The 21,083-nt window shown below is 38.5% G+C and overlaps 1 protein-coding gene across 8 annotated transcripts in view; it reads left to right on the forward strand.

The window, feature by feature from the left end:
* ncam1b (neural cell adhesion molecule 1b) overlaps positions 1 to 21,083 on the forward strand; it is a 160,838-nt gene that overhangs the window by 12,020 nt on the left and 127,735 nt on the right. The gene's annotated exons all lie outside the window — the stretch shown is intronic.

Genomic DNA, 21,083 nt, shown 5'->3' on the forward strand with positions numbered 1-21,083 from the left:
GAAAATATTGAGATTAAATTACCAAATGCAATTAGATTGGCTTTATATTGTTAGTAAAAGAAATAGGCTATATATTTTCTCTAAAGTCTATGATGTTAAGGATCCCATGAAAATCAAATAATTTGGTCCATGTCTATTATCTTTGAGGCCATATAATGTATAAGCTAGTGTACTCTTAAAAGTTGACAAACATTTTTATTTAGCATATTTACAGTTTTCAGCCTTTCAGGAAAATGGACCAAAATACTGGAAATGACTCAAATTGTACGAAGGGATTTATCAATATTTTTGTAAAATACTGTTTAATGATCTCTATGTCATGATAACTACTTTTGTTGGATGATATATTGTCCCAGAAATAATTGCTATAAACAAAATTATTGTCATTTTTAGACCATCTTATGCCACTGATATAATGATAATAAATAGCATAATAATGCAAGCACACCCTTTCAAAGAGCAATTCACTTTTAATTATTCAGAGAATTCAGACATTGGAATCAGAATGTCAAAAAGTCCCGACTTAAGGCGCCTCTCCACCTCCAAGTGCGATTTATTATTATTATTATTATTTATTTTTATTTTTTTCAGCTCAGAAATCTTGATGGGATGGTTATGTTTTAGATGAGCTTTTTGGTTAGTTGTATTGCCACTTTTTGTTGACACTGTTTTTAAACAATGTCGACATACCGGCTCATTCTCCATCATCACCATCATTAACAAATGGAACCTTTTTGTAAAGTGTTATCAAATTTTCATTTTTGGGTAAATCATCTGATACTAAACAATGGCTGTTTAATATTACAAAATGTATTGAAAATATTAACAGAAAAATCCTGAGAAAACCTTTCTGCTAAATCAGTTATGTTGTATATTCAAAACAGATATGCATATTAAAGATATATAATATGTTTTCATTGTGTGTAATTTATTAATGTTATTAATATTATTATAATATATATTGTTATATACATATTCAAACTGACTGATTCACATGGCAGAGAAAATACCTCAGATACATACATTAGATGGAGTGATGTAACGGGTGCCTAAATGTAAGTCTGTTTTTCTTCACTGTTTTTCTTCACTCTACAGATGGAATTATTACACAAAGTATTAATAGTTTTTCAATTTTTGCCTTTCTTTCCATTTTATGAGGGTGCGCCACGATGTGACGAGACAGAATTAGATCTCTGTCCAGCGTTGCTCGCTTGCGATGAAGACAGCTTTGTTGATTATGAACAGGAGCAATAGTTAATTTATTAATAGAATTAATATAATAATTATTAATTATTATAGAGACGGGGATCAAACACCATTCGCATGATCAATAAACAGGTTTATACTTGTTTATATATGTAAAATCAGTAAATATGCGCTTCCCCACTACTCACACTCACAAGCTGCTGAACTGCAACACTAGTGAAGGCGAGAGGAAAAGAGGGCGACTTGATAGAGGGAATTCCCTGCATTTTAAAAGTGAAACATGCAAGAATGTCAAATCAAATCAAATCAAATCAAATCACTTTATTGTCACACTACCATGTACACAAGTGCAACAGTAGGTGAAATTCTTGTGTGCAGTTCCGAGCAACATAGCAGTCATGACAGTGACGAGACATATACCAATTACAATAAACAACATACTTACACAACATAATTTACAAATCAAATGTACACATACTTACACAACACAATAATTATATACAATGTACAGTAAACAATACACACAATATACAATACAATAAGTAGGAGTATATGAAATATATATATATATATATATGAATATGAAGTAATATATTGAGGAGAATATGTTGACAGTCCAGTGTGAGATTATAGAAAAATAAAGTGCAGTGCTAATTATTGATCCTGATAGATCAAGTGTTCAACAGTCTGACTGCTTGGGGAAAGAAGCTGTCATGTAGTCGGCTGGTGCGGGTCCTGATGCTGCGATACCGCCTGCCTGATGGTAGCAGTGAGAACAGACCATGACTTGGGTGGCTGGAGTCTCTGATGATCCTCCGAGCTTTTTTCACACACCGCCTAGTGTATATGTCCTGGAGAGAGGGAAGCTCACCTCCGATGATGTTCCTGGCAGTTCGCACCACCCTTTGCAGGGCTTTGCGGTTGTGCGCGGTGCTATTGCCGTACCAGGCGGTGATGCAGCCAGTCAGGATGCTCTCTACAGTACTGGTGTAGAACTGTGTGAGGATGTGTTGGTTCATTCCAAACTTCCTCAGCCGTCTCAGGAAGAAGAGGCGCTGGTGAGCCTTCTTCACAACGGCCTCAGTGTGGACGGACCATGCAAGTTCTTCAGTGATGTGGACACCGAGGAACTTGAAACCGCTGACTCTCTCCACCGGGGCTCCATTAATGGTGATGGGGCTGTGTTCTCCATCTTTCCTCCTGAAATCCACCACAAGCTCCTTGGTTTTACTGACGTTGAGGGAGAGGTTGTGCTCCTGACACCAGTGTTCACCCGTCGGAAGGATCGGGTTACATCCACAACAGAGATGGAGAGTGAACCAACCTCTGTAGCGTCAGCCGCGAGTGCTCTCTCCACGAGGACGGTGGTGTTGTCCTCAAAACGAGCATAAAATGTATTAAGTTCGTCCGGGAGAGATGCAGCGGTGTTCACAGCGGAGTCTTTATTCCGTTTGTAGTCCGTGATGGTATTAATTCCCTGCCACATACTTCTAGAGTCAGTGGTGTTGAACTGACCTTCAAGTTTGTGCCTGTACTGGCGTTTGGCTTCACTGATGGTGTTACGGAGGGCATAACTGGCTTGTTTACACTCCTCCTTGTTAGAAGAATTAAAAGCGGAGGACCGCGCATTGAGTGCCGCGCAAACCTCGCCGTTAACCCATGGTTTCTGGTTGGGGTATATCCGTATTGTTTTGGTCGGAACAACGTCCTCTACGCACTTCCTGATGAAACACGTTACGCTGTCAGCGTAAACCTCGATGTCGTCATCAGAGGCGGACCGGAACATCTCCCAGTCCGCGTGATCAAAACAGTTTTGTAGCGCAGAGTCTGACTGGTCCGACCAGCACTGGATCGTTCTGAGGGTGGGTGCTTCCCGTTTCAGCTTCTGCTTGTAAGCGGGCAAAAGCAGAACGGAAGAATGGTCCGATTTGCCAAATGGGGGGCGGGGGAGGGATTTGTAGCCATCCCGGAAAGGAGAGTAACAATGATCTAAAACCTGGTCCCCTCGTGTGTTGAACTTTGTGTTGGTGGTATTTTGGAGCGATTGTTTTGAAATTGGCTTTGTTAAAGTCCCCGGTAACAATGAACGCAGCCTCAGGGTGCGCAGTTTCCTGCTCACTTATACTCCCATACAGTTCCCTGAGTGCCCGGTCTGTGTCGGCTTGTGGGGGGATGTACACAGCTGTGATGATGACCGCTGTGAATTCCCTCGGTAGCCAGAATGGTCGACACATAAGCATGAGATATTCCAGGTCAGGAGAGCAGAAAGACTTGATGAAATGTACGTTCCTCTGATCACACCATGATTTGTTGATCATAAAACATACACCACCACCTCTGCTTTTACCGGAGAGGTCTTTCGCTCTGTCCGCTCGGTGCACGGAAAAGCCCGTGATTTCGATGGCCGAGTCTGGAATCTCCACAGCCAGCCAGGTTTCTGTAAGGCAGATAACGCAGCAATCTCTCGTCTCTCGTTGGAAAGAGATCTGCGCTCTCAGCTCGCAGAGCTTGTTGTCCAGAGACTGAACATTTGCCAGTAGTATACTGGGTAGCGGGGGTCGATTTGCACGACGTCTTACTCTGATGAGAACGCCGGCTCGTTTTCCTCTTTTCCTTCTGCGTTTCCGCGGCCGAGCAGCCCAGACAAAGGGCACCGCCGGCGTGTTTGTAAACAGCGGGTCGCATTAAGGAATTTGAAGTCCGGTTTTCGATGTGAAATTGTAGAACCAATGTCCAAAAGCGTTTGGCTGTCGTAAACAATAAGGCAGACAACATCCAAGACAAAAAAACAAAGAACTGTAAACAAAACAAACAATAAACCGCAGTGTTGTAACTCAGCTCGCAACGCAGCAGCCATACTCGGTGCCATCTTGAGTCCAAAAAGTGTAAAATTGTGTAAAATTGTGCTCAATCCCTGCAATCCAGCATTTAGCTAACATTCGTTACTAAGATTTTAATCGGGCTACTTGTCCGGTCAGGCAAGTAAAATTCTCTTTAACTTGCCCATTCAAAATTTCCACTTGACCCGGACAATTGTTAATGTCGAGCCCTGACATGTAATCTTCACCTGTCGCTGACCGTCTGCTCTGTGTGTGTTGAGGAGCTGCCTGAGCCCCGCCTCGACACAGAGAGCTGATGAGAGGACAGCAGCGCAACTGGCTAAAATGTTGGTGACATTCAATAGTATATAAACAAACACGCGTGTAAACACAATGGGCAATATCGAGGTCAGGTCCATATATCCTACGATACGTCGATAACATAATTATCGTTACAGGCCCAATGCTCTCTAGAATGCCCTTGTACCATGACCTGCAACCAAATAGCAAAACCAAACAGCTGTAAATCATTGTTTTGCTGGGCAGTGGCAGAAAATAAATGCTTTTTACTATTTATATATATATATATATATATATATATATAAAGACAAGCCCTTTTTTTGTGTCCCTGCTTCTTACCATTTTATAGGAAAAATGTGTATTCGGCCAACCATTTCATGAGGACCTTAATGTTATCTTGCACTAAAAAAAGATTCAATTTAATTTTAAATGATTATTGACTAAATTATTATTTTAATGATCAGCTAACCTCTTTGCATGTGTAACTCATGTGTGAGTGACAAAACATGCTTACAGGTTGTACGTCTTCAATCTACATTGTGCATGTTCAACTTTGATTTCAAAAGAGCTAGAAAAATTATGTTTTTCAATTATAAGGCCCCTTCAATAATCCATAGTCTGAATATCCCTTAGACTTTTCAGTGTTCATCTTTTATGTTTGTTTGAATTGACGTGAACATACGTTTTAATAAAATATTAGCCACACTCAGACACAAGTTAACACACACACACACACACGTTGGTCTACCTATCATTATAAGGACTTTCCATACACTGTAAAAAAAAACCCTGTAAAAAATCGGTAATTTTCTGGCAGCAGGGGCGCCAGAAAATGTCTGTTTAAAAACAGAAAAATACTGTCAGGAAAAAACAGATACACACTGTAAAAAAACAGTAATTTCTTCTCCTATAATTACGGTTTATTACTGTTATTCTACACAAAAATCTCCTTATAATACTATGAAATCTTTTAATTTTAACATACATTAATTGTTAAAATACAGTCATACACCTCTAAAACACAGAAAATGTATCTTTAAAGAATGATAAAAAAAAAAGTTTAAGTACAGATAATATAAATATATATACACACACACACAATGTTTTTATAGCAGTACTTAAACTTTTTTTGCAGTTTAGCTAAACTGCAAAAATAACTAAGATTTGCTTTAATAAAAAAAATAAAAAACCAACAACAGTAATCTTAATTTTGTTTTGTTTTTAGATGGCTTCTTCTCCACTTTGGTCCCCCTATCTGATATTTATCCTGAAAAGTCATCTGTGAAGACAGAAATACACTTGAATATAGTGCTACAAACATTTTTCATAATCAGCAATTCTGATGAGCCATATAAATGTTTAGCCATATAAAAAGTATTTAAATTGAGCAAGAGATGTGACACAGAAATATCTAAAGGTATAGTTCACCCCAAAATAAAGTCATCATTTACTCAACCTTAAGTTGTTACAAACCTGTATACATTTATTTCTTCTGTTGAACACAAAAGAAGATACTTTGAAGAATTTTTTGTAACCAAACAGTTGATGGACCCCATTGACTTCAATAGTATGGAAAAAAAATACTTTGGAAGTCAATGGGGTCCATCAACTGTTTGTTTCTGGCAATGGCTTTTCAAATTTCAGTGGACCCTGTGCGGTTTCACAGTGTGACACGGATGACCGCCTATGGTGGCGCAACATGACTTTTAAAGGAATTATACTTGGTAAACCTTGATTTGCACCCAATTACACAACAGGCATATTCACCATGTGCTTCATTTGTGTGTAATTTTTGATGATTTACATACCCTTTCACTGTTTTCGTAGAAATGCCACATATAGGACATGTGAAAGCATTTAGAACACTTGCCATATTGCAATCTTACTTTAATATAATGTTTGAGCTAGAAGACTTCTGACTGATCTCAATTCCAGAAGTTCCAGATGTCCCAATTCCTGGTATTGCATCAAAAATCTGAGGGGGAAAAGAAAGAAAGAAGTTTGCATAATGATTGTGCAAAATTACATTACATTAAATTGTAACACAGTAACATTGATTTTCTTTATTTACTTGAGTCACAGATTCAGATTCAGTCACAAAAAAAATCTGTAAATCAGGCATCTCTGAAACAGTCACTCAGTTTTAAGCCTTTACTAATTGAAATAAAGTGTGTTTGTTTCTTAAACCTTTACAATGTGACCATTTAGTACCACACTAGTATTTCCCTTATGTCATTTTAGCTGTATATCAATTACACTAAATTTGCTGACATTATTTTTTGAGAACAATCGTGGATGCTTTTGCCAGAAAGCCACACAGGGCTGTCACCAAAGAGACTGCTGTTAGTGTACCATTTGAAACCAAAGTCAACGTTGACTTATCTCTTTAACCCAAACAATTATCTTTTTCTAACGCTTTTGACGATGTTTTGGGCCAGATAATGCGCTTAACAAGTGCGCAGCATATTTGAAAGCTGTTGCTAGCAGTGGTCAACTTTAGTTAGCAAGCCACGTGCCACACAGACACGGCCACAAAAATACAAGCTAACACAAAGATAATGTTCTTATAAATGCAACGTTAAACGGCATTTAGGTAACGTTAACACAAAGCTAAAATGTATCTGCAACCTAGCTAACATCTGACATACATTACTTGTTTTGTTTTCGGTCGTCAATCTTAATGTATACTTTAGCTATGTGTCAGTATTGCGTTGAATTTTTGAATGTGTCAGTAAATATTTTTGACGTTACCTCTCACACGTGTTGCTTCCTCGAAAACAGCAGAATAGTTCACCAGCGCGCCACCGTCTTCATCCTTCATGTCGCGCGCTTCTTTCTGCGTGCACCCACTTAGCAGAGGTGTCAATTCTGATTGGCTTAAATAATTATTGCCCTGAAAATGATTTGCTGAACACAGAGGTTTGTGATTTTTCTTTTGCATTGGTTTTCGTAGCTTATTATTTAAATTGCAACGGTCTTTTTTTTTAAACAGCTAAACTTGTTTTATTGAAAGTAAATATACTTTCAATATCTCTATTTTTAACAGATCTCTGATAATCTGTGACAAACTAAGGGGTGTCAGAAATGGACACAGTTGTTACAGTATTTCATGTGTTAAAAGAGGCCAGCAGGTTAATAAAAAAAAACTTGATTTTTACGGTTAGTTTTGTTAAAATTATCATTGAAAATCTGTTAAAAAACAGATATGTAGTGTATTCCATTTATACATAGTTTCTCTGTTAAATTATGTTACACATGTCAATTAACTGTTTTTTGTTGTAATTTTAATAAAACATTTCTGTCATTTAAAAAAACAGGGAAAACACTGTAAAATGTATTGGCAAAACTGTAAAAAAAACTTTTTTTTTACAGTGTAGACATAATGATTGTTATACTGTACAAACTATATATTATATCCCCTAAACCTAAAACAACCCTTAAATCTAACCCTCACAAAAAACATTCTGCATTTTTACATTTTCAATAAAACATTGTTTAATATGCTTTTCAAGCTATTTAAATTATGGGGAGACTAGAAATGTACTCATAAACCACATTTATAGCATAATACCCTTGTAATTACCAGTTTGTAACCTGAAAAATTGTCCTCGTAAACCACACAAACATGCCCACACACACACACACACACACACACACACACCGATGGAGAGTCCAGTATGACTGGGTGACCTCCCCTGCCTGAAATGCCTCACACTTACACTTGGCCAGCAGAAGCTGGATGTGTCATGACCCCCACTGTTTCCTCTTTGTTTTTGCCCGGATGTTCCATGTGTCATTTGAGGAAAATGTCCACAGACATTCAGACCATCAGAGACTTCAGAAATGCTGAGAGATGCTCCCTAGTATTACTTCTACAGTAAGTATACAAATATAATGATGTATATGCACTAGGAATGGCATGGATTCAAAGAAATGAATTCAACTCACTAACTCTAACACTGTTTTATTTTTGGGAGTTGAGTTTTTAATGGGCGGCAGTGTGGACCAGCAGGCAGTATTACTAGACACTCAATCAGGAATGTCCCTTCTGGTCTGATGGCACTAAATTTGCTATGTCAGACTGCAGCAAGTGCGTCATCCAAGACCCACAGCTTGAACATGGATGCATTAGTCTTTTTGCATGACTGCCCTCAACCACCGTCTGTAAATACATTATGACGGAACAGGGTCACTTTCTCCTTTTTTTATTTTTGCATCCTGAGCCCCATCATATAATAAAGCAGCATGGAACAACCATGTATTCTAAGGAAGGCTTCTTTTGAAGTTACGTGAAAAAAAGTCATTAATAATTTTTTACAATGCTTCTCCTGCATATATTAGCAAGATTATTATTGCTCACATTTAGGATTAGGGATTTTTCAAAACTTGCATTAAAGATATAAATGATTCCTCAAATCATGCGCTAAATAGAGGAAAGGTGTGCTTTTACTTTTCAAAGTGATCAGACTTAGCGTTTTTCAACCGTCAGACAGTAAAACAGGCAGAAAAACTAAAATTATAGACTTACATTGAAATAGGGACCTGTGTCATATCTATGACCAGAATAATATAGACTTGGAGGTGGGCTCATTTACTTGTGCCAAGCGAGCATCCTGGGCTTCATTTCCCAAAGCAAGCATTAGTTAAACGTAGAGACCATTGGCGCCAATGGTTTCTACAACGTTCTTAGGCTTACAGTGCTTTTGAGAAACAGCCCTGAATACTCTAGCAACCACCTACTGTAGTGACTAGTGGTCGAATAGCATAAACATAAAATTGCTAAATAAAATAAAAAAATAATACTCTTATTTAGCAATATTTACACAAAACTTTAACTTTGTAAAAAAAAAAAAAAAAAATGGATTTTAAATGGTAGATAGCAATTTCTTTTGATTTCTGTTTCGTCATCAAATTTTTGTAATTAATTTACACATCAAGAAACAAATCGGCCAAATGGGAAATTTTATCTGCTGATGCGATAATGAAAAAAAGTCAGAATATCGGCCAGATTCATCGGCTTCGGCTATATATTTATTTATATATATATATATATATATATATAGATATATATCTCGGTCGACCACAAGTTGTGATCGTCCACAACACCTTAGCATCCACATACAATGCCCTTGCAACATCCAAGACACCCTAGCACTGTGAGTTTTGATCAGGAAAGCACCACCCACATTTCAAAGAAAAAGTATAAATCTAGTTGGATAAAGATGTTCAATGACTTAATGATCAATTGGTAGTAAACTTGAGAACACAGTCTTTAACACCCATCAATCCACTGAGCATGAGAGTCTCTCAGTAGAAATACTGCTCATTAATCCATATTTAGAACAAGAGTAATTTTCAGTTGTGAGCATTGCTTCCAGCCACAGATCTGTTCTCTGTGATCATCTCTATTCTCTCACAATGAGAGCACTAATATTCACTCAACTCAAAGTGAACATATTATGTGAAAGTTTAATAATCCACATTTAGCTGGTTTGGTATTTTTGGCACATCAAAAAAAGCATAGGATTAGTTACTGTTTTTTGCCTTTGTAGAGGAAAATAAATTTCAGTCATGAGCAAAATTATCAATGCATGTATCGCTCTCCGAATGCCGACAATTTCCATATAATTCAATTACAATTACAAATCATATAACAATGAAATTCCTCACAGTAATATTAACTTCTCCATTTTGCTGACATTAGACTGCAATACAGTAGATGTACACGTGAGCTATAATGATTCCACTCTCATTGGTGGTCAGCGCATTGCACCGCTGCATATTTGCATCAAGTGAAACTTTTCTCTACCATGTCAAATTGCTGGAATGCTCACATTGTGTCGCCTAATGTTTGCTATTGCTCATGTTGCTGGAAATACATCTCTTCAGCATGTCACTGTCGGTGTGATCGTGGCTTAAACCCCTGCAGGTTTGGCATGATTGTAAATATAGTGGCTACATGCTGGGAGGAGGTGCTCTCCACCATCTGTCACTAGATATGACACACACCTCGTCCAGCAGCTTTTCAACCAAACAGCATCAGTGTTTTGGCAGTTAATGCTGCATTCTTTTGACAGACATTTTTGCCTACATCAGTTCCACGAGCATTGAGGCCATTATATTTACAATTGAACCTGGTTATTGAACAAACAAAAATACCAGTGGGAGGGTTATTAATACCTGTTATGGATTACAATGCCACAATTGAAGTAGGATATAAATAGGGCTGGCTGCTATGGCAGTATATACTGAATCCTTTAGAGTCCTTTATTTTGGTCACACATTATACACACAGTTTTTTGCATATACAGGTTCTGGTCATATAATTAGAATATCATCAAAAAGTTGATTTATTTCAGTAATTCCATTCAAAAAGTGAAACTTGGATATTATATTCATTCATTACACACAGACTGATATATTTCAAATGTTTATTTCATTTAATTGTGATGATTAAAACTGACAACTAATGAAAATCACAAATTCAGTATCTCTTATTATCAGTATCAGAATATTACTTAAGACCAATACAAAAAAAAAGATTTGTAGAAATGTTGGCCAACTGAATAGTATGAACATGAAAAGTATGAGCATCTACAGCACTCAATACTTAGTTGGGGCTCCTTTTGCCTGAATTACTGCAGCAATGCGGCGTGGCATGGAGTCGATCAGTCTGTAGCACTGCTCTGGTGTTATGAGAGCCCAGGTTGCTCTGATAGTGGCCTTCAGCTCTTCTGCATTGTTGGGTCTGGCGTATCGCATCTTCCTCTTCACAATACCCCATAGAGTTTCTATAGGGTTAAGGTCAGGCGAGTTTGCTGGCCAATTAAGAACAGGGATACCATGGTCCTTAAACCAGGTACTGGTAGCTTTGGCACTGTGTGCAGGTGTCAAGTCCTATTGGAAAATGAAATCTGCATCTCCATAAAGTTGGTCAGCAGCAGGAAGCATGAAGTGCTCTAAAACTTCCTGGTAGACGGCTGCGTTGACCTTGGACCTCAGAAAACACAGTGGACGAACACCAGCAGATGACATGGCACCCCAAACCATCGCTGACTGTGAAAACTTTACACTAGACTTCAAGCAACGTGGATTCTGTACCTCTCCTCTCTTCCTCCAGACTCTGGGACCTTGATTTCCAAAGGAAATTTACTTTCATCAGAGAACATAACTTTGGACCACTCAGCAGCAGTCTAGTCCTTTTTGTCTTTAGCCCAGGCGAGATGCTTCTGACGCGGTGTCTTGTTCAAGAGTGGCTTGACACAAGGAATGCAACAGCTGAAACCCATGTCTTGCATACGTCTGTGCGTGGTGGTTCTTGAAGCACTGACTCCAGCTGCAGTCCACTCTTTGTGAATCTCCCCCACATTTTTGAATGGGTTTTGTTTCACAATCCTCTCCAGGGTGTGGTTATCCCTATTGCTTGTACACTTTTTTTCTACCACATCTTTTCCTTCCCTTCGCCTCTCTATTAATGTGCTTGGACACAGAGCTCTGTGAACAGCCAGCCTCTTTAGCAATGACCTTTTGTGTCTTGCCCTCCTTGTGCAAGGTGTCAATGGTCGTCTTTTGGACAGCTGTCAAGTCAGCAGTCTTCCCCATGATTGTGTAGCCTACAGAACTAGACTGAGAGACCATTTAAAGGCCTTTGCAGGTGTTTTGAGTTAATTAGCTGATTAGAGTGTGGCACCCGGTGTCTTCAATATTGAAACTTTTCACAATATTCAAATTTTCTGAGATACTGATTTTGGGATTATAGTTGTCAGTTATAATCATCAAAATTAAAAGGAATGAACACTAGAAATATATCAGTCTGTGTGGAATAAATGTATACATTATACAAGTTTCACTTTTTGAATGGAATTACTGAAATAAATCAACTTTTTGATGATATTCTAATTATATGACCATCACCTGTATATAGTGAAATGTATTAGTTTTCACATATCCCAGCTAAGCTGGGGTCAGAGTGCAGGGTCAGCCATGAAATGGCGCCCCTGGAGCAGATAGGGTTAAGGGCCTTGCTCAAGGGCCCAACAGTGTCATCTTGGTGGTGCTGGCGCTACACCAAGCATCGGTAGAAATGCGTCAAGCATTAGAGATTCTGCTATTCCGGTTTTACAACGTCGCAATTTTAAAAAATCCGACTCCAAGCAGAAACTACTCTAACCTGTCGCAAAAGAGCGCTTATAATCGATGTAACTGTATATATTAGGAGTGATTTAGTTTCGATCTGTTGCATCATGTAGACACAGCCCAACTAAGGCTGTTTACGGTTGCCACATTTATAATGAATTCAACTGATGTGCAGTAAGGATACCGCGGTGGGTTTTTGACAGTTAGATTACCGTTTGAGGAAGAAGTAAAAATCACTTTCACATTTTCTTATTATGCAACAACACTGATGCAAAAAATGCATATCATATAAAATGTACACCTAAGTGGACATATTTCTTGGAGATATGTGGACACCAAGGTAGCCCTACAATAAGAAAACTGATAAATTCACAAAAAAATAAGGTATAATATGAGGTATATAATAAGAGACGTTCCAATCTAGGGCACGACACCACTTATGTGCATCCCAAGCTAAGTGATGTGATTCAGTGTCACCAGAGTGCTTCAAAAGTGCAAAAATGTAAGATTATTGTGGGTGTGCAACATGTAGTTCATAGCATCCAACAGTTTTTTTCTTCTGCATCGTTTTATTAAAGCAATCCGTCATCTCTCAGACACCCGACATAAAGAATCGGCTACAGACTCTGTAAAAATACTGTCCACAGCATTTCACCAATACACCTGTGGACAATGCATAATAACATTGCTTACAGTAGGTGATTTAAAGTTCGATCATGATTCAAATTTTCATTTATTGTTGAATGCATTGAATTTGTACAGAAGCAATGCTTTAAATAATGAGGACGATTTAAGATGCAACTTGTCAAAGTTGACTTTCTTATAGGAACTACACGCAATGCACCGCACATTTTCAGCACACTTAAACGTTACAAAAAGTGGCATCGTTAATTCATCACTTAATAATCACAACACCTAAAAATACTAGTTTGTTGTTGGACTGGTGGAGTTTCCTGTCCCATTTGTAGGATGTGTTTCTTTCTATGACTTCTGTCTGCTTGTTTACATCTGTCATCTTCAATCAGTCATTTAAAAGCTGTCTTGAGACATTGAATTCCACTGTTATATTTTAGAATTTGTGTGTTTAAGCTTCAGTTTCAAGTGAATTGAAAGTTCACGTTATGTCTGCGACACCTGGCCATTAAAGCTCCATGCAGCCACCGTCCATAACCATAGCAACAGCTCCAGTACCCACACAGGCACAAGAGCTTTCACATTTAGGCTTACAAAATATTATGAAAAACTATTTTATATTATTTACACTGGTGGCCAAAATTTGGAATAATGTACAGATTTTGTACTTATGGAAAGAAATTGATACCTTTATTTACCAAAGTGGCATTCAACTGATCACAATGTATAGTCAGGACATTAATAACGTAAAAAATTACTATTACAATTAAAAAAAAACTTCTTAAACAATTTCAAGGAGTTCTCATCAAAAAATCCTCCATGTTCAGCAATGACAGCTTTGCAGATCCTCGGCATTCTAGCTGTCAGTTTGTCCAGATACTGAGGCGACATTTCACCCCACACTTCCTGTAGCACTTGCCATAGATGTGTCTGTCTTGTTGAGCACTTCTCACGCACCTTACAGTCTAGCTGATCCCACAAAAGCTCAGTAGAGTTAAGATCCAAAACACTCTTTTTCAATTATCTGTTGTCCAATGTCTGTGTTTCTTTGCCCACTATAACCTTTTCATTTTGTTTTTCTGTTTCAAAAGTGGCTTTTTCTTTGCAATTCTTCCCATAAGGCCTGAACCCCTGAGTCTTCTCTTTACTGTTGTACTTGAAATTGGTGTTGAGTGGGTAGAATTCAATGAAGCTGTCAGGGGACATGTGAGGCGTCTATTTCTCAAACTAGATACTCTGATGTACTTATCCTCTTGTTTAGTTGTACATCTGGCCTTCCACATCTCTTTATGTCCTTGTTAGAGCCAGTTGTCCTTTGTTTTTGAAGACTTTAGTGTACACCTTTGTATGAAATCTCCAGTTTTTTGGCAATTTCAAGCATTATATAGCATTCATTCCTCAAAACAATGATTGACGAGTTTCTAGAGAAAGTGGTTTCTTTTTTGCCATTTCTGACCTAATATTGACCTTAAGACATGTCAGTCTATTGCATACTGTGGCAACTAAAAACAAAACACAAAGACAATGTTAAGCTTCATTTAACGAACCAAATATCTTTCAATTGTGTTTGATATAACGGCAAGTGATTGTCTAGAACCAAATTAGCAATTTAGCATGATTACTCAAGGATAAGGTGTTGAAGTGGTGGCTGCTGGAAATGGGGCCTGTCTAGATTTGATCAAAAATGACTTTTTAAAATAGTGATGGTGCTGTTTTTGTTACGATGAGCAGGAAGGCAGACGAGGGGCGAAGATCTAATTGCAGGTTCTTTTATTAAATAAACAAGAAAACACAGAATAAAACAAAACACTAGGAACAAACAAAACATCCACGAGGGGATAACAAAAATGTAAACATAAGAAACAAAAACACGGAGAACATACACAGGGAAACCGGCAAAACAAGCATCCATATACATTGACTATCGACAAGGGAATGGAGAACAAACAGGGTTTATATACACTGGAGACATGATGATGACAAACTACAATCAGGTGAGCACAATGACACAGGGCTGGCAGTGATGAGGGCCGGGGATCATGGGAAGTGTAGTTTTAGACAAAGACAAGTGAAACCAGGGCAGACAACAAGGGAATCGTGACAGTTTTTTTACATCAGTAATGTCCTTACTTTGTTGAATGCCACCTTGGTAAATTAAAGTAACAATTTCCTTCTGAAAAAGCAAAATATGAACATTATTCCAAATTTTGGCCACCAGTGTATTTATACATTTTATATAATATTTTTGCCATGTGTAAATAAAGCATTTCACGGTTTTTAACTGTGGATTCTAAATTCTTTAAATTAACCATGACATTTTTAAGTGCAGTTAATAGTAAATCCATATAATCGTGGCATCCCCAATGTGCAGTCATACCGTCACAGGTTTGCAACTATAAATACATTAACTTAGTACTTTATTAGGAACACTATGGTCTTCTGCTGTAGCTCATCCTCCTCAAAGTTTGACATGTTGTGCTTTCTGAGATGCTATTCTGTTCAATACAATTGTACAGAGCTGTTATTTGAGTTATCGTAGCCTTTCTGTCTGCTCGAACCAGTCTGGCCATTCTCTGCTGACCTCTCTCATCAACAAGGTGTTTCCATCCGCAGAACTGCCGCTCACTAGAAGTTTTTTGTTTTTGGCACCATTCTGAGTAAACTATAGAGACTGTTGTGTGTAAAATTCCCAGGAGATCAGCAGTTACAGAAATACTCAAACCAGCCCGTCTGGCACAAACAATCTTGCCAAGGTCGAATTCGCTGAGATCCAATTTTTTTCCCATTCTGATGGTTGATCTGAACATTAACTGAAGCTCCTGACCCGTATCTGTGTGATTTTATGTATTGCACTGCTGTCACACGATTGGCTGATTAGATAATCATATGAATAAGTAGATGTACATGTGTTTCTAATTAAGTTCTTAGTGAGTGAAGATTGGCTGTTTTAAAATGACTGCAAACATGGCTCTTCCATTCATATTTGTAATGCTGTTTGGAGTCTTTTGTTTTGAACTGAAAAATTACATAATTTGTTGCTGGTTTGCTTATCTTTTAGTTTGCCTTCATCAAATTCTAAATTAAAATACATATATTTTTTAAAAGAGTATATAATCACTAGATTATTGAAAAATAAACATGATTACATTGTTATATGATATACTGTATATTTGAGGTTGAATTTGAAGCAAACAAATATATCCAGATACCATTGTTGTGATATAAAATTACTTATACCATCGTACAAGATTTTGGTCATACTGTCCACCCATGGGTTCAAGCTTGTTCCTGATTGTGTGACAAGCATTGTACTTCATAACACATAATTCATAAATTTACTATATTTCAGAGTGCCAAGTTGGCATCAGTTCAGTTCTGAACATTTTGAAAAGTTCATTGGCTATGAATGGCCAAATTGTTCCTTTAAAAAAAACAAAAATTTCATCAGGAAAATATCTTTTGGCTAAGAAATTTAGACAGGGCCATCTGTTGCTAAAGCCGAACTCTAGAAGTCAATAGTTGCAGATGTTGAATGCTGCCATTTTGTGCACTCACAATGAGATTAGGGGCCTTGTTACTCCCACGACTACAGCAGGAGAAAATAAGGTTACAGCAGATAGAAAACTGAATCATGTATTGACTGACTCGTTTGTCACTGTTCTGGGGTTCCTTTCAAGTCCTCTTTGTGCTGGTGCCCAGCATGGTGCTGTGCTTTGTTTTTTTGTTTTTATCACTATGCGTGCTTTAAGAGTAATATACCCCTGTATGTGTATTGCTTGGTCCACTAAGAGCTGAGCAGACTGTTTGGATTAGCATAATTAGGCAAGGCATGGATTAATGAGAAGTGTCCCTGACACACTCGATATATGAAAAACTGTCCTGTGAGGCTGATTGGTTGCAGGTCACCAGAAGAATCAAATGACAAAGAAATTAGCAAGCAATATCAAAGAACAAAGGCTTTTGCCAACACAGAGTCAGGTTTCTGCCTTATTAATATCGATCGGTTTTGTAAATTAGTACCCCGGTGGTCACAAGCATATGTTGGGTTTTTCTTTCAGGTTTCCAGTATGGGATTCTGATGGGTTTGTGTTCCAAATTGGTTTTTATAATGAGCTTACAACTTTGACCTTGGTCAGCCATCTTCACCAGAAAGTCCATGCTGGTCGATCAGTATTCAGAGCTTTATACGGTACGGCCATGGACCCTCCACAGTCTGATCACTGATCGTCTGATGAATACTACAGACAGAAATATTAGACAATCAGCAGTTCCAATCTGATTAGCTGGCTTTTGCACAATTTCAGGCAGTTGAGTTTACAAGGAGCCATGTACTGTCTGTCAGACATCCCACACTGCCAAAACTCGTTTCAGGGAGGTAGCTCCACAACCCCCCAATCAGTTTTCTCTGCAGGTGGATGGGTGTGGGGGTGGGGGAGCTACCTCCCTGAAAGTCCGCCCAGAGAGAAAACTGATAGGTCTAGTTAGCAGGAAGAGCAACCAATTAGGAGACACTCTCTGTCTCTCTCTCCAAAACCTGACTATTATTAGAAATTATCTGCTCTCTCTCTCTCTCTCTCTCTCTCTCTCTCTCTCTAAAAAAATTATTTCCAGGATGTTGTATATAATTTGCGGGCATCAGGGAACCGCTACCAATATGCGCAAGTCTGTACTGTAGAAATAATGAACGTTTTTGAGGAAGGACTAATCACTGGATGTGATAAAGATTGCAGGATTTGTGGCATTTATATATTCAAAGTTTTTTTTTGTTTAAGGCACATAGCAAGTATACTAGATATCCAAGAGCATAGCTGTATTACGGGCTGTATATACAATTTGTTTACGGGTAGACATACACTCATTGAGAACTTTATTAGGAACATGTTTTTGAGTTTTTCCATGCTGGTCTATTATTGTGGTATCAAATATTTTATATTAACCCAACCCTAAACAACATGTCATAGCAAAACACACCATGACTAGTCATTTTACATGGTAGACAGACAGACTCTTCCTGTCTAAATTTCTTGGTCAGAATAAACTGCAATCTGGACCAGACTTTATGCGGTTAGTTTAAAGTCTGGCTAGACCAATATCAGACCTAATCTAACTAGTATAAACCAGCCTAGGCCAGCGTGAAAATTCATGCAGTTTCAATATAGTCTTTACAGCAGGTGTACGGAAAGGGTAGGCTACTTCTCGTGTGGATGGATCCGATGTTGAGAAGTGAATGAGCATCATTATACAGATGCACCTTTGAAATACCTGCTCACTTGTGTGTGGTTCAACACAAAATATTAGAAGAGAAATAAATCTCCAAAAATCGAATTAACCACTCTTTTAATGAATTGATGATCCAAATTCAGCATTTCCCATCAAGATCAAGATCACGATCTAATTCGTTTTTCAGCAATATGAAAATGTATCATAAAGAGGATTTATTCTTTCTCTGACAGCATTTACAATACAGTGTTATGACGAAGCTAAGCCGTAAATATTCTGGCTTGCCAAAATTCCTCAAAGACATTTTAAGGAAGGATACAAAAGACACTTTTTATACACAGTTTAGGATATTCCTCGGTTGCCAATTATTTCTTCCCCCCCACTTCAATTCACTCCATCCTCCCTTTTTAAATATGACACTTAATCATCTTGAAGTAATGTCTCAGGTGACAATGCAATGAGCAACGATGGAAATGGAACCAGCTTGCTGAAATTGAACCCTTTTCACTGGTTGAAATGACATTTTGTAAATTACATTCTGTGAATTTTCCTTCCACATCTTAGGAGCATCTCGGGAGTACAGCTGCATGCAGACACATATTTACTTTGAGCCAGACAGAGAGAACTCAAGTCATCACCTCTTTGAATAGATGCCCACTAGTTTGTGTTCCGTGATATTTACAAATGTGGTTTGGAAAAGTTAGAATTTTGCTGGTTATTTTTGCTGTCACGGGCTTGGATTCAAACAGAATATTAAGTAGCTCATTGTGATGAGGAGGAGGGCATGGCCGGGCCGTGATGGAGCATGGTCGGTGCTGAATCAGCCAATCAGTGGGAGAGCAAGATAAGGGGCAGCCGGAGACACCAGTTCAAGAGAGAGAGATGCATGCTGCCATGTTGTGTGCGTCAGTTTGCCTTATGTTTTATGTTGTTTTAAGTTGTGTTTTACATTAAACTTTTTGTTGACTGTTCAACTGGTTCCCGACTCCTCCTTGCATGTCCTTTAACTGTTACAATGGAGCTGAAACCTGGGAGGGTGGAGGGCTGCGCTGTTGCGGAGTCCTCGCCGCTGCCATCTGCCAGGTGAGCAGCTGTGGCCATCTGCCTGGGGACGGAGATTTCGCTGCCGGCCGCTGAGAGTCTACCGGTCGTCTACCGAGAAGGGGAAGAGCGGTTCCATCTGCCAGGGGCCAGAGGACTCGCTGCCGTCCGCCGGGGGAGTAGCGAGCTGGCATACGCCAGAGGGCAGAGGAGCGGTTGAGGACCGGGCGAAATATTTACAAATATTTAATTATTCAAAAGTATTAAAAGATCAAAAGTATTTAAAGTATCATAAAGGAATCAGAATCGATTGCTTAATGGAATTCCCATCCATATACTGCTCTAGGTTATTTATACTTGAGAGCAACAAAGAAACATGGAGTAATGCAAACAAACATAGTAATGCCCCAAACAAGACAAGACTAAGAAGAACTCATTATTAAGGGGTTATCAAAAAGAACGCAAAGCAGAGTTTAATGTAGTTGCTTATGGTTGGAAAGCTACACTGCAATTTGCTGCATTAATATAGACTTCATCTGGTGTGCATGTATCAACTATTTTAGAAGGGCCTCAAACATGACTTATTTAGATTTGGGACTATATGTTTTATAATATTTGGTTTACAGTTTTTAACTCAAATGTTATAACTTTAAGCTTCTGTTGCACTGATGCCAGACATGATCATTGGTTACAAATACTTTTGTTTTGAATACTATCAAAACAAAATCAAAAGCAGTCAGAAGACACTCACATACTCTATAAAAACCCCTTCCACATCCTCTCTAACAGCTGATGAATTTTCCACTTTTTTCACAGACAAAATAAAAAAACATCACCAGTACATTTTCCACACCACAAAACCACAGACACCCATCCCCAACACACCTCACTTCTATGAGGCTGAGGTCTCTAAACTTCTCTCCAGCCACCCTACTACCTGTCCCCTCGATCCTATTCACTCCCATCTCCTCCAGGCCATTTCTCCTCTTCCTGTACTCTAGGGTTGTAATGGTTCTCGGTAAAAAATTAACCGTATGGTTTACCCCCTGCCTGTGTTTCATGTGGGTCAACTTAATAACATCGATGTTCTGCACGCGTTGTGTGTATTTGAAAATTGTAAGCGCCAAGCAGAGAAGACGAGTTGCTGATAGAGAAGCCCCCCTGCGTTATTCAAGTCTCCTGTCTGGGAACATTTTCTTTCTTTGGATTTGGAAGCAATATAGATTTGTTCTGAACATAGCAAATACCAAACCATACCGAAACCTTTACACTAAACCGTGATACAAACCGAACCAACCCTACTGCACTCACACACATTATTAACATTTCCCTCCTCACTGGTACCTATCCCACTACATTTAATCAGGCTTGAGTTACTACCCTGCTTACGAAACCCACACTAAACCCAACATTCATAGAAAATCACAGTGAAAAATTTTTAACGAATCATGCTCAACCAGGTGTATTCTTTTCTCTCCTTCTTGGACACCGACACACAGACTATCTACTGGGGTACCTCAGGGTTCAGTTCTTGGGCCCTTCCTCTTCTCCATATACATGTACATGACATCACTTGGATCTGTCATTTAGGCACATGGCTTTTCCTATCACACTGAAGAAGGCACACGCCGAAACGCGTCTGTGCAAAATAAACAATATATGCATAGTGCGGCCACTTTTTCTATTTTCCTCTCATTCCAGCCTGATGAACCTACAGTAGCTGCACTG

Source organism: Xyrauchen texanus, chromosome 36, assembly GCF_025860055.1.
Source record: "Xyrauchen texanus isolate HMW12.3.18 chromosome 36, RBS_HiC_50CHRs, whole genome shotgun sequence".
NCBI lineage: Eukaryota > Metazoa > Chordata > Actinopteri > Cypriniformes > Catostomidae > Xyrauchen > Xyrauchen texanus.